The sequence below is a fragment of the Lichenostomus cassidix genome, chromosome 10, assembly GCF_008360975.1.
Source record: "Lichenostomus cassidix isolate B80296 chromosome 10, HeHo_3.0, whole genome shotgun sequence".
In the NCBI taxonomy this organism is placed as follows: domain Eukaryota; kingdom Metazoa; phylum Chordata; class Aves; order Passeriformes; family Meliphagidae; genus Lichenostomus; species Lichenostomus cassidix.
Window position 1 is genome coordinate 11,679,717 of NC_139491.1, and position 13,657 is coordinate 11,693,373.

At 47.7% G+C, this 13,657-nt stretch overlaps 1 long non-coding RNA gene across 1 annotated transcript; it reads left to right on the forward strand.

The window, feature by feature from the left end:
- Positions 1 to 615: 615 nt before the first annotated feature.
- On the forward strand, positions 616 to 9,978 carry LOC146432741 (uncharacterized). The gene is made up of 4 exons (XR_014854310.1): positions 616 to 762; positions 2,377 to 2,545; positions 8,309 to 8,392; positions 9,802 to 9,978. It is a non-coding gene; the product is annotated as an uncharacterized LOC146432741 (long non-coding RNA).
- The last annotated feature ends 3,679 nt before the right edge of the window (positions 9,979 to 13,657 follow it).

Here is a 13,657-nt window from a genome sequence, read left to right on the forward strand (position 1 = left end):
AAAACCATTCCTGCTCCAACAGCCTGGGCTTCTCCTCTTGCCACTGACCTACCTGTGAGGCCTCAGTGTAAGTGGGAGTACTGAAGTTATCAAAGGATATTTTTAAAAATATCCTTTTAAACAAAGAAAGGTTTGTTCCGGAACTAATCTCCTTCATTTGTGAGCTGCGTGGTCCCTCAGCATCTGATAACATTGTAAAGCAGCAGAGAGAGCACTGGCCTTGCAAGTGTGTGTCTGAGGAATCCGTCTCCACCCTGAAACCAGGGGGAGGAGAGGAGGAACTGTATTTTTGGCAAACGTTGCTCTGTGTATTTACATTTTCTGCTGAGATGAATTGCCTGTAATGGCCAAATATGAGTGATTCAGTTAATTTGGGGCTCTTTTTCTCCCCCAGCCTCATGGCAACTCTGCAGTGCTGCACAGGGATGCAGGTTTGAGGCTGTTTAAATATTGCTTACTTTTTCAGTTTATCCCACTCCTCCTTGCTCTTTCCTCCTGGCAGGAAAGCAGTGTGTAAATATCTGTCACGTGGCGAGCGTTTGAGTTCACTGTTAGGGTAAGTGTGTTGCTAGCAGCTGAGGAGACCATGCTGGACTGCCTCAGCATCCTGGGGACAGTGGCACTGCCTGTGCTGGGAACCTGCAGTTGGGAAAACCCATCTGAAAGCCAGCAGTGATCCCAGGCCATCCTCAGCAGTGGTGGCTGAGGCAGGTAGGCTCAGCTGAGCCCCACGGTGCTTCACCAGGGCTGGAGCTGCCTCAGGTGGGTGTTGTGGAGCTGTAGCTGAGCTCCCCTATGCAGTGAGAACTGTCCCACCCTGTGGTGCCAGGGTTCCTGTGTGCCCCTGGCAGGGTGTGTGCAGGGCAGTGCTCACTGCTCACTGCACTGATCCTGCTCTGCTTGCCCTGGCTGCTCACAGCAGCCTGAATTGGGGTCTCTGCCAGCCCTAAGGCTGCCTGAAAGCAGAGGCTTGGGGCAGAGCAGGATGCTCAGAGTGGAGAAGCACACCCGTGCCAATGCTCAGGGTGCCACAGTGGGTGAGGGGAGCTGCTGCCCCTGCCTGAGCAAAGATGGCTCTGGAAGCCTGGGCCACCTTCCCACAAGCCTTCCTGCTGCACAGGTGTGCCAGGTGAGCTGGGTGGAGGCTCCTGAGTGGGATCTGGTGAGAAACCCTGCTGGAGGAGGGAGCTGCTGGCAGGACTGTGGCTCACAGAACAAGGTGTGAGGCACACAGGCAGGCACCACTGCAGACATTCAAGCCATGCTCCACAAGGTATTTTGTTATCCTGGCTTGCACTTTACTTCCAAGGTGTTACTGTGACCAGGATTTTATCTCTTTTGTTTTAGTAGCTGAATGAACATTTTTCTCTCATGAGAATGTACTGCTCCAGGCAGAAAGGAGTTACCTCTTTGCAGTGACACTAATTTGGGCAGTACCAGGTTTTCAGTGTCATGGCAAAGGGTCTTAAGTAAGATGGTGTATGCTACCATCTCTGCCATCAAGCTCAGCAGCAAGTGCAGTGTCCCCCAGGGACTGAGAGTCCTGGGATTGGTTCTGGGAAAAGCAGTGACGCTGCAGGGCTGGTCACACAGGTAACAGAACCCAGCTGAGAAAGGGGAAACTGCCTCGAACACGAGAAGGTCATGTTGTGCTGCTTCTCTGCTTTCCCAAGCTAAGGCCCACTCTGTGTCCCTGAAAGACCTAGGTAAAGCTAAAATTAAGTCAGTCAGATAAATATTTATAGTGCAAATGTTGGGATATAATCCTCAAGGGGTCTGATTGCTCTCTCTGTACTCCGAACTGTACTAAAGGGGAAATAATAGTGCTATAAATACAGTCATGTTTAGCTGGGTCATTACCTTGGGGTGTTTCTGGTCCTTCTCTGGGGACTGGAGTTGCAGCAGTGAAAAAATTAGCAGGGAACTGAAAAACCAGTAGAGGGTGATCCCTTTGCCAAGGATCTCTCGGCTGCAAGGCCTCAGTTATGCAATGATTCATTATTACAGTAGCAATCAAGTTTAAAGTCCTTGTATGTACAAGTCATGGCAGCAGCTAGGGCAGCCCTGGTACAGGCTGGTCAGATCATTTTGTTGCAGATTTCTTAGAAAGGCCTCACCCATCAGATCCATTGGGTTGTTTGTGGTGGGGATTTTCTAGTTCCTTATAGCTTTGTATTAGAAAATAGAACAGTGCACAAGATTTGAGGATTCTGACAAAAGTAATAAAATTATTATTGTGGTATTTTTCAACTGCCTGTTTCCCACAGCAATTTACAGAGACATCTTCCAAAGTATTTAATATCTATACATAGACAAAGTGCAACTTTCAGAAGTAAAGGAGTTTCTTTGATTTGGTTTTGCTCTTTCCCTTTATAGGAGCAAGACTAGGTGCTGCTGAGCATGTGATTCTCCTGGACCAGGCTTCTCCAATTTCAGTAATACAGTGGGTAGAGTTTGCAAGAATTAAAACCAGCTTGCACAGAAAGTGAAAGGACCAAGCTTTCATAAACCCACGATCCTCAGCTTCTGTGGGAAAGACTTTGAGGTTAGTGTTCTGCTCCTTTGACCATGAAGTTCCCGGTACACGGCAGTCCTGCTGGGAAATGTTTCATGGGTTATTTGGTCTGAGATCCCCCCACGGAGGAGGGGAGGCTGGCTCCCTGCTCTGGGAATGTGGGGGTGTGCCTGGAGCCTGGGGCTGCACGAGCCTTTCTGCTTGCGTGTTGGGAAGAGGCTCCAGGAGAGTCAGGAGGGAGCTGTGTGGAACGGTGCTCGCCTTATTTTCCAAGGGGGAAGCCAGCGTACGTGCAGGGAGTCTGTATCCATCCTTTTGTCTGCCTGGTAACTCGAGCACAGGTTATCTCCTGAATGGCATTTCATTTGTGCTCCTTAGACCTCAGCAGCCTTGCTGCTTTAGTTCCTGGTGCTCTGTACTAACTCTGGAATTGAGTTCGCAGCCTGTGTAGGAGTGCAGCAGTTTGGCCAGGCAGGTATTAGTTATCCTATCATATGTACCAGCAGGACTATCATAAATCTGTCTGGCTGGTGCAGGCAGGGTGCTCTATTCTCTGCAGACAGTGCATGGGGTATTTTTAGGGTCATGGCTATATTTAGCACATGGTTTTGAAACATCTGACAGCCAGGAGGTCTGGGCTGGGGTTGCTTTGGTGTTTGAGGACCAACAGTGAGCTGAACTTTCTACTGTGTCGTCAGTGTTTGGGCCATGCAACCAGCAAAGAATTGATTCTCCTTGAATTTGTCATCACTCTGCTGCTGATTTTCAACTTCTCTGTGACAATAGGATCTCTGAAAGAGAAGGGGTAAAATCCCTTTCCTTTGCCAAATGTAGTAGCAACGATGTGCAAGAAGAAGTGCACAAAGTGTGCTGTGAGCTGTGCTCTGGCCCGGGGCTCCTGGGGTCAATCAGGTGTCTCAGTGTACCTGATTGTGTAGATTTTGGATTGTCAGTGTGATGGAGAAGAACCTCTAAATGGGGCCAATTCCCTTGCTCTCAGCCAGAAAGGGAATTCAGTTTCTCTACTGTAAATCATGTTTGGCACAAGTTTAATCTATTGTTATCATTCATCTTCACACCAACCTTCCTACACTGTTGTTCCCTTGACTGCTGTTTCAGAGCTTTCTCCTGTGGTTGTGTATTGTTACATGGAATGGGTGGCTGCAGTCACTCCCCAAACACCTGCTGAGCTCTGGAAATTTTATCACACATCAGACACCATCACATGGTGAAAGTAGATTATTCTATTATTGAGACATATTGAGACATATAGATTATTCTATTATTGAGACAAAATCTTTTTTCTTTTTTTTCATGTTGGTTGGGTTTTTCCCCAGGTGGATAGCTGAAAATAGCCTTGTTCAAAACAGACCTCCCACAGGTCTGTATGAGTCTGGCAGACACTAGAGCTTGAAAAGTGCTTCATGAGTTCATTTTGACGTCATAATTTGTATCAGCATTAAAAAAATAAAAAACAAACGCTGCCTCTTCTTCACTGAAGAGCTTTCAGCTTTGCGCTTGACAACTGCATTTATCTGATCATGTACAAGAAGACTGATTTTCAGGTGATTTCCTTCTGATGTCAAGCCATAAAGCAGTCTGGAGTCTGATCCCAGAGGACCTTACCCAGCACTGTCTGCTGGCTGCAGCAAACAGACATTTCTTGCAAATAATTAAACCCCTGTGGAGCATCAATAGTTGGGTTGCTGATACTGCATTTAGATAAGAAAGAGGAACTGTAGGTGATGCAGGAGAGTTACTTTGAAGTATTTGTTCTTTCTCTAAAGCACTTTCTAACTGAAAGCAGCTGTCTATCAAATCTTCCTCTTGCCAATTATATTTAGGTCTGAAATTGCTGCCTCTGTGGAGTTTCAGGAGGTCCAGCCCTCACAGACACATCAGCTGGTCGCTCCAGTTGTGCTGTGGATTGGTGCAGGCTCAGGCTGTGATCAGACATGTCCCAAATCACCCCAGACCTGGCATGTTCTCCCCGCTCCTGCAGGTACCAGGGCAAGAACTGGAATGGAACCTTTCTTGGCAGGTTAGCCTGTTCCTGCTCAGGGCAGCCCCAGGGCCACACTTTGGAATTGGTTTCCCCAAGCATTGCCCCTCACATCAGGAGCTTGAAGCTCGCTGACTGCATCTGGAGTCTCCTGTCAGAGCCAGGGTGTGCACCCTGCCTCCCCTCATCAAACTCTTGTTTCAGAGGAGCTAAACATTCACAGCTTCTGCTGCAGCTAATGGGAGCTGCAGTGAAAGCTCAGCAATCATGAAAATCCAGCCTTCAACTGCACTCTTGGGAATGGAGATGGCTTTTCCTGTCATGAACCGTTAAAAGCCCTGGTAGTGCCGTGGAAGTGGTTTGTAAGAGCAGGAATTCATTTGTTAATAAATTTCCTCTTGCTTGCCCTCACACTGATTCAGTGGGCTTCAGCTGCAAGGTGGCTGGTGTTCACACCAGGGAAAAGCAGCTCAGGGTTCCAGGGATCTTGCCAGGGCCACAGTTCTCAGAAAAGCATCCTGGCTCATTTCATGGTGTAAATGGAGTCACACACAGCTTGCTCAGCCTCTGGTTTCCTTCTGGAGTGTAAGTTGTACATAAAGAATAGCCACTGTGGTAATTTTAGGAGAGTAATTTTAAAGAAAACACATTGGAAAGAGGATTTACTACAGGAAACATTAACAGGAGATAGCCTTGCACTGGCAGGGAGAAGAAAGATGTTTAAATAGGTTTCTCTGATTACCACCACTGACTCAGTAGAACCCTCTACTCTCCTTAATGAGGATAGCTGAACTCTCCTGACTTTAGCATTGACCTACCCATGACATCTTTGCTCGAGGCTTGAGCCAGGCTGGTGTTCCTGGAAGAGGTGGGAGGATTCAGTTATTTATGGCTAAGTCTTTTCAAAGAAATTAAATGGTACTGCGTCTGAATAACGCACTGCATCTCACCTGGTATTTATCTTGTCTTGAAAATAAAAAGCTAAACATATAATCAGAACTTTCAGAAGTGCTGTTTCTTTTGTTAGTTTGTTTTGAATAAGCGTTGCTCTTAAAAACTAGAGGGAGTTAGGAGTTGGTGGTGTTCTTGGAGTGGTTTGTCCATTTGCAGCCTGGAGAGCTGCTGCAGAGCCCCTGGGACAGGCAATGAACCCACCTGGGAAAGGATGGCAGAGCACAGCCACTGGCACTGTAAGTTTCAGCAGTGCAAAAAAATGGAATTCTCTGTGGGCCTTTATCATGCCCTACACTGAACAAGCCCTGTGGCCCTGGGTCCTTTAGGAGCTGAAGGAAGGTGGCCTCCCATGGCCCCTGTGGCTAGCAGGAAACACCAGCATGCTTTGTCCATGTGGTCATAGAAAATCTCATGTTGGAGTAGATGTAAGAGCCCTTGTGCTTTATGCACAAGCCTGTCCTTGGAACGCTGTGCTGTTTCCTGATGCTCCTGGAAAACAGTTTCCTGCCACTCCTGGAAAACAATTTTCTGCCCTGAGATAACCAGAAGCCGTTAACTTTCGCTAGGCTTTGTCCAGACATCCGATTTACCAGTAGTACCCACTGGGGAGCTGTGGGAACTGGTGAGGCTGTCGATGTGCCAGGTTCTTCCGTGGGGCTCTTCCAGCAGGAGCAGGAGATGCAGTCACTGCTTGGCTCACATTGCTTGAGGGAAGAGAGGAGGAAGAGGGGGAAAACAGAATACAAAGTCTGCCTTTTCTTTCCTTCATTTGCATGTATTTTCTGGATGGATTTTCCTGCTCTGACTCAACATCAGTAAGCCCTTGGTGCCCAGTGTGTGATTGTTCTCTGCTGATAGAGGAGGAAGGAGGCTGTCGTCATGTGCTGTTGGTGAAATGGCCTCTGACATTTCTCTTAACTTGTTTAAACAAATACATCTCAAAACCAGTTCTCTTTGAGAGGGCAGCACACAAAGGTTAACTCTGTGTGTGCTGGGAGTACTCTTATGTGATGTTCTGCTTTTTCAAGGAGCCATAGGTGTGTTTTCATAGAACTCGAGCTTCTAATTCTGGGTTGTTTAAAAATATGTAGCTCCATTGCAAATAAGTTAATGTGAATACATTTTCTGCTGGTTGTGGAGTTGACCTTCTTCTTTAGAGTAATATAATGAAAATATTCTGTTTGCCTATCCAGACTTGCAGGTATTTTCACTCCTGTTTGTGAAACTGGTAAGGTTACATCATGATAATATCTTCTGGGTTTTAAGAGGGCTATAACATGGCACTATATGAATGGACAAAAATTACCATAGAAGCCTGTGACAGTGTTTAATAGCAATGTCTGTGTCTTTCATTACTGCAGGCTTGTAGTCTGCTTTCTCCCAACAAATTCGTGGCTTCCTTTGATTAATCCTTTGAACTGCACACATTCTAGATTTGTGTTCATGCGTGTCTTGGAGAGTAAAAGTGTAGTGTGTGAAGAAGCAGCTGGAAATCAGGAGGGATGTTAGGAATTGTTTTCTGTCATTTTTGTTTCACTGGCCAGTTCCAATCTACCCAAAGGAGCTGCTGCCACCTCTCCAAGACCTCACAAAGCCTGGATGTGAGGAGCAGCATGCTCTGACTGAAGGCCCTGCTTTCCATGCCTCTGAAACAACATGCTGAGTTTCCAAACGACAGGCAAAGGGTTTCAAAGTGCAATAATGCCCAGGCTTGTTCTGTTCCTGACATCAACCCCCTGAGTTCTCACTCTGGCATCTCAGGCGTTTTGTGAAGCTCAGAAGCCTGCACTGTGCCCTGTGTGCAGCAGGTTTGCCAAGGGCTCTTGGAAAGTCCCTGACAAAGACCTTCCTTGGTGTGCTGAGATAGAGAAGTCTTTGAAGGATTGGGGTTAGCTAAATTGTGATAAGCTGCCGGAAGAGATTTTTGGGTTGCATTGAGCTCAAGGGAAAAAACTTTAATCCACAAATCATACCCTGCTGAAGGAGGTTTTGTTTTGCATAGCTGGCCAAATAGCAGTTTGTCTATGTTTTCATTTCTGTTTAGAGCTTAGGAAAAACACTGACCTATTTGAGCTCTTGAAAGGGTTCTGCAGAGACTTACAAAAGGAAAGGCCTTCTCCCTCAGAGCAAGGAGCCACTGGGTTTGGTGCTGCATTGTGTGAGGGGCAAAAAATGACCCAGTAAGGGTGTAAATTCAGCTGATTAATTGGGACCTGGAGAACAGAACAGTGCAGAGAGCTGCTCGTGATAGATGGTGGTCCAAGAGGAGATTCCAGTCCAGGTTTATTCTTCCTTTTGGACTAAGAGTGCTGCCAACCACAGAAAGCTACACCTTTCCACTGAACTTCCTCTCCTCGGCTTCCGCCACCCTCAGCAGAAGCCCATAGAGGTGTGTGTTGCAGCTGTAGATTTCCCAGTGTTTGAGGGCAATGCTGTCCTGAGGAACATCAGGCAGGGCAGTGTCCTCAGCCTGTCACCCCTCTGCTTGTGGCCACCAGCACAAAGCTGCTCTGAGAACCCAGCGTGGCAGGGGCTGTGTGACACCCTGGGCAGCTCTCGGACAGCTTGTGGGCCATAGCTTGTGTTTTTGCAAAAGTTTTGCATTTAGTAGCTGTGTTGGTGCCCACAGGAACAATTCCTGTAATGTGCTGGCTTGTTTTGCTCCTCCAGGAATCTCTCTGTTGACACCTCTCTGGTGCCCACTGGCATAACAGGAGAACCTTTCCAAGGATCTCCTTTTGTTACCATTATTTTTAGTGCTGAATTGCACTTTCTTCTGTGCCAGGTCAGCAATCCTTGCCATATTGCACCCTCATTCTTGCCTCTTTCTTTCCCAGGCCGACATGACCTGCAGGCTTTCCAGCTAACAGACACAAATCGTGTGTCTTTGGATGACCTTGACATCAGCACCAACTGCTCAGGTTGTTGATTGTCTCGCACATATGTGCTTGACACAGGTATTCAGATGTCTGAGATTAGAAGGAATCCTGGCAGTGGAGGCAGACAGAGTCTGGATGAGTTCACCTCCGCAGGGAGCTGCCTGGGGGAGCAGAGCACACCTGCAGAGAGCTCTTCACCCTCTGGTGCCCCTGGGTTGTGAGCGCCGGGCAGGAGCGATGCTGCTGTGCCAGGGCTGCACGGTGTCACCCGGCCCTGGCTGCACGGTGTCACCCGGCCCTGGCGTCACCCAGCCCTGGCTGCACGGTGTCACCCGGCCCTGGCTGCACGGTGTCACCTGGCTCTGGCTGCACGGTGTCACCCGGCCCTGGCTGCAAGGTGTCACCTGGCCCTGGCCACATCTAGGGGAGCTGCTGGAAAGCAGTTGCAGGCTGCACCCCAAGGGCTGCTTGGCAGCTCTTGAAGCCAGAAATAAGGCAGCAGAGATTCAGGGATTAGGAGTATCACCTTCCAGGTGAGAGCAGCGAATTAATGGCAGTTTTCTGGCTCTCCCAGTGAAACTGCACTTGAGGAATACTTTTTCTGAGGCTTGGCCTGCAAACAGCTTTGCACCAGTGTAGGTGAAGAAGTGATTTTAAACCAATACAGCACCTGGTCATTCGTCTACTGAGAAATGGTATACTTATGTTTGGCTTGGCCTGGGAGGGGCTTGGACAAATGACTTCTTCCAGCTCTGCCTTCATAGCAGAACCATCTGCTTTTCCAGAGGCTCTCTCTGATCTGCCACTGCAGCTGCACAACCTCCCCCAGTCAAAATGAATTGGTTTCGGAGCTACTGTTTATGTCTTTATACCTATAACTTCTGCGTGCAGCTGCACTCGCAAAGTTTACAGCAGCTGTTTTCCTATAAATGCTGCTTGCAAGCTTCTCTAACAAAGACCAGCCCTTGACAAGTGTTTCACAGCCCCCTAATCACATCACAGCTTGGAGGGCCACATGTTGGAGGCCTCTCCTGTGGCAACAGGTTTTGTAATCCGTGCTTTACTGCCTTGTTTCTGGTTGCTGGAGTGAGGTTTCCTGGTCAGGCTGCAGGAACAATCAGAGCTGCTGTGTGACCCTCGGTTCAAAGCAGCCTTGTGCCCCAAGCCCTGCTCAAGAGTCCAGCCCAGGCACCCAGCTCCCTGCTGCAGCCATCTGCAGGGGCAGCATCCTCAGGGACAATGCAGAGGGGTGAGGCTTTCTGACAAAACATTTGTTGAGGGAGTTGTCCAGTTTGAAAGGAGGGTTGTCAGCATGGCTTTTCCTGTGTTGTCTTTGAGACTCAGCGTGTGCTGGGAGCTCTTCTCCTGCCAGGAGAGTGGTCACTGGTTTCAGTAGATGGCCTTGGGGAAGAGACCTTATGACTCCATGTTCTGGTTTCCCTTTCTCTAAGATATGGCTGGTGATTCCTCCCGCACTGTCACACTGAATCCATCTGGGAGGGAATGACGTGCTTCGAGGCAGCAGTGAGCACAGACCGTCATTGTGGGATGCAGTCACATGAAGCCCTTCAGAAAAGCTGAAAGAAAAGGAAAACCATTTAATCTCTGACTCCTCCATTGGGAGCAGTCTTTTTAGGTAATATATGAAGTAAGGAGTTTTGCACTGAGATTACAGAGTAGTCTTTGCTCCCAGGTGTTACTTAAGTTCCTCCTTCTGCAGTTCTAGGCCCATCTGAAGTGGTATGAAATGCAGCAAGTCACTTAAAACGTGTCTGAGCAGGCAGAGGATAAAAAAGGACTGGTATTCTGGGAAGGCAGCAGATGTAAAGCCTGGCAGGTATGTCAGGCATAGCTCAGCCAGCCCTGTGCTGGTTAGTGCAGGTAAGACAGCACCTCAGTTGGTCAGGGCAGCACAGCCCACAGGAAATGGCCAAACGAGCACACACTGAGGCCATGCTAAAGCCTGGTGTTGCTGTAGGTGAGTTTCTGCTGTAACCCAGCAGCTGTGCTTCACTGAGAGGTGACAGCAGCGTGAGCTCTACTGCATCGTGACCTGTAAAAAGTTGCTATTTTGAGATTGCTGCTCTTGCAGTTGTCTTTGCATCCTGTTAAATTGGTGCCTGAAAATATTCTCTAGCAACTCTGATTCATTCACTGTGGGTTTTTTTTTTTTTCTGGTAGCTGTTTTACTTTTTTCCCCTCTTATTTTAACTGTGTTTAAGTAGAAAACTTAGATGAGTAGACATGTTATTTAGACACTGTGAGAGGTAAAAGTACAAAATGAGGCAGTTTATTTTTCCTGTCCCAGCTAGCCAAGCAATAGCTCAGTCAGCCTTCCCAGCCACAACTGGATGCAGCCCAAGGCTCCTACCCTGCACTGCCATTACAGACATCCACATTGTTCCCAGCTAATTGCTTTCTCCTGTACAGAAGCTGATTTCCTTTGAACTGCAGCACAATGTGACACCAGGCATCACGTTGCCTTCTCCCTCACTCTCTTGTGGCCTTAGCAACCTGATACAGCTGTGACCAAGATAAATGCCCATGGCTGTTAGAGTCAATGCAGCTTTCCAGTGTTTTCTGAGGGAAGTGAAGGGAGAAATGCTGAAGTGATGTGGTCTCACATGAGCCTTCACTGTTCTCTGAATTAACTAGATTGGTCTTCCTCCCTGCTTGCAGGCAAGCTAAGCTGTATGAATCACTTTATAAAGAAATAACACAGTGCAATGGGGTTAGATTTCTGTAGGCTCAGAAACATGGGAGAAAAAGCAGTGCAAATCTTAGTTTAAAGCCAAGATTTAGCTTCATCTGGGCTTTAGCTGGGCTGACTGGGTTTCTGCTGCAGACAGCCCTTTTCAGTTCTCTGTCCTACCCCTGTACCCTGTTAACTCCCAGGGTTCCCTGTGCAGATGGCCACTTTCCCTTTCCCTCCCAGTTCCCTGTGCAGATGGCCACTCGGTGGTGAGGCTCTCTCTGGACTTCCAAGTCTTAACATCTCCAACCCATCCCTGAGCCACTCTTCCCTCTGCCTGCTTTCACTGCCCTTCTTTCTTGGCTGCAGTATGTCAGGACGTAAATAATATCCATTGTGTCATTGTCCTTGGGCTTGGTGCTGTATTTCCCATGTGAAAGCAGCTGGAGCACTCAGAGCTCCTCCAAGCAGAAGCTTTACCCCATCATGGCACAGTGCTGTAACCAGTTGTGCCCTGTCTGTGTCCCAGCCTGCTCTGGCATGCACAGCTGAGGTTAGAGCCTTCCCACTGCAGGTCTGAACCTGGTGGGGGCTTGGGTTTGTTTTGAAGGAATATTGAAGGAGTAACAGGGTTATTACATGGTTGTACTGTGAGTTGTTCTTCTCCCCAGAAGAGCAAATGCTGCTGCAAGTCACTCCCTCCACAGAGTAACTGGAATATGGGCCCCCAGTCCTTCAGGATTCATTTGCATCTCACAGCTCACAGATATACACCAAGAGCTGGCATTTGTTCCAGTGAAAGAGGGACTATTTCTCCCTAGCTCCGTGCCTTTCCTGGGTCTCTATGCAAATCCATGACTCTGCTTTCCAGTAGAATATATTCTGGGGATTCCCTGGTCTGCTTTGGGTGACTCACAGCAAATTTTTCAATTTGGTATTGCTCTGCTTTTAGACTGGGGTTGTGGGGCATTTTCTGTTTCTTTTTAAAGGCAGAAATAAGTTTGCCTGATTTTACATGAAATGAGAATGGTAATGCAAGTCCCTTACATAAGAAACTTGTTCCAGCTTCTTCCTAATAAGGATTAATCTGGATACACATTTCACCCCTTGGGTACAGAGTGATTGGATGATATTCTCAGTAAAGATGAGTACCAAGCATCCTTAACCTTGTGAATGAAATTGAAAAAGCAAGAAGGAGCCTGTGTGTCTGTAGCAGCACCAGCCTTCTCCCAGGCAGTTCTGGGTCTTCAGGTCTGGGCAGCATTTTCCTCTCCAGCCTCTACAAGAGGACCTGGCTCCATGGCTGCAGCTCTTACACTCTTCTAAGGCTGATTGTACAGAAGTTCTCAGCTCTGTGCTGTCTGCCCAGCTGGATGTGTCCAGTTTTAAGGTGTGCTGGGCTAGGGTTTGGCGTTCCTGGGGTTTTCAGATACCAGCAGATAACTCATTCTGTATTTTGGTGCATACTTCAGGACTTGCACCACATTATATTAATTTCATCAGGAATTATTGCCAAGTGCTTCAATATCTCACATGAAAGTTGATTTGAAAGCAAAAATGAAATAATATTTTCAGAGGGATGGGAATTAGGGCAAGGAACACATTGGCTTAAAAGTATTTACCAAGGAACCAAGATACGAAGGTGCTTGCCCTGTTTGATGTCAGTTTGTTGCATCACTTTATCTAAATTGAGTTGCTGTCATCTCTGTTTCCTTCTGTGTCATTGCTGTGTTTCCAGAGAATCCCTGGTGGGCTGGATGGCATTGCCCAGTGAGAAGGCTGCCAGAAATACTACTTGTGAGGTAGTACCCTAGCAGACATCACCACACAAAAACTGGGGCCCAGGGGTGAGAAGGATTTGTTGGCTCCTGTTGATGTGTGTGTTGTGTGTGCTCAAAGGTGACAGAGCAGCAGAGACTCTGCTTTCACAGAGCTGTGTGCCACCACCCAAACAGCCAACTCAGGTTGGATTCTGACTGTGGATGGTCAAGGCTGAGGTGAGAACATCTTCTCCAGTGCTGGTCTCAGATGCTGCAGTGAATAACTCCCCTAAAGGGAATTACCTTGGTGCAAAAGCTATACCCCACAGATGGCATTGTGTTCCCCCAGCAAAGCCTTGGCCACAGGACAAAGGGAATTGGAAACGTTGGTGGATGGGATCTGGAGCAATGGCTTGCAGTGGAGGGGCTGCTCCTGCATGGGGGGTGTGTGGGAGGACAGTGAAGTGGTGTCAAATTGAAAGATGCTTTTGATCCCTTATAATGCATTTTTGTGATGTCAGGTATTTAGTGGTTTCCTTTTTTAATTTTTTTTCCAGCTTTGAAATATCATAGTGTTTTAATGTTCTGCTATGTAACTGGGTATATACAACTGTGATTAGTTTGGGAATTTCTTCAGATCTTTAGGGATGCCACAGTTTCTTACTTGACAATATAATAATATATGAGAGCCCATCTTGGCTGCAGACTGTAGTAATTAGCTAGTTTTGCTCCAAAGTTGTTCTAACAGTGCTTTGAAGCCCTGCCAGCTGCCAGAGCCCTTCAGCTCAGCCAGGGCCACACGAGCTGCTGGGAGCTGCAGGTTCCTGCTCTTGATGTCAGACTCTCAAACGACGG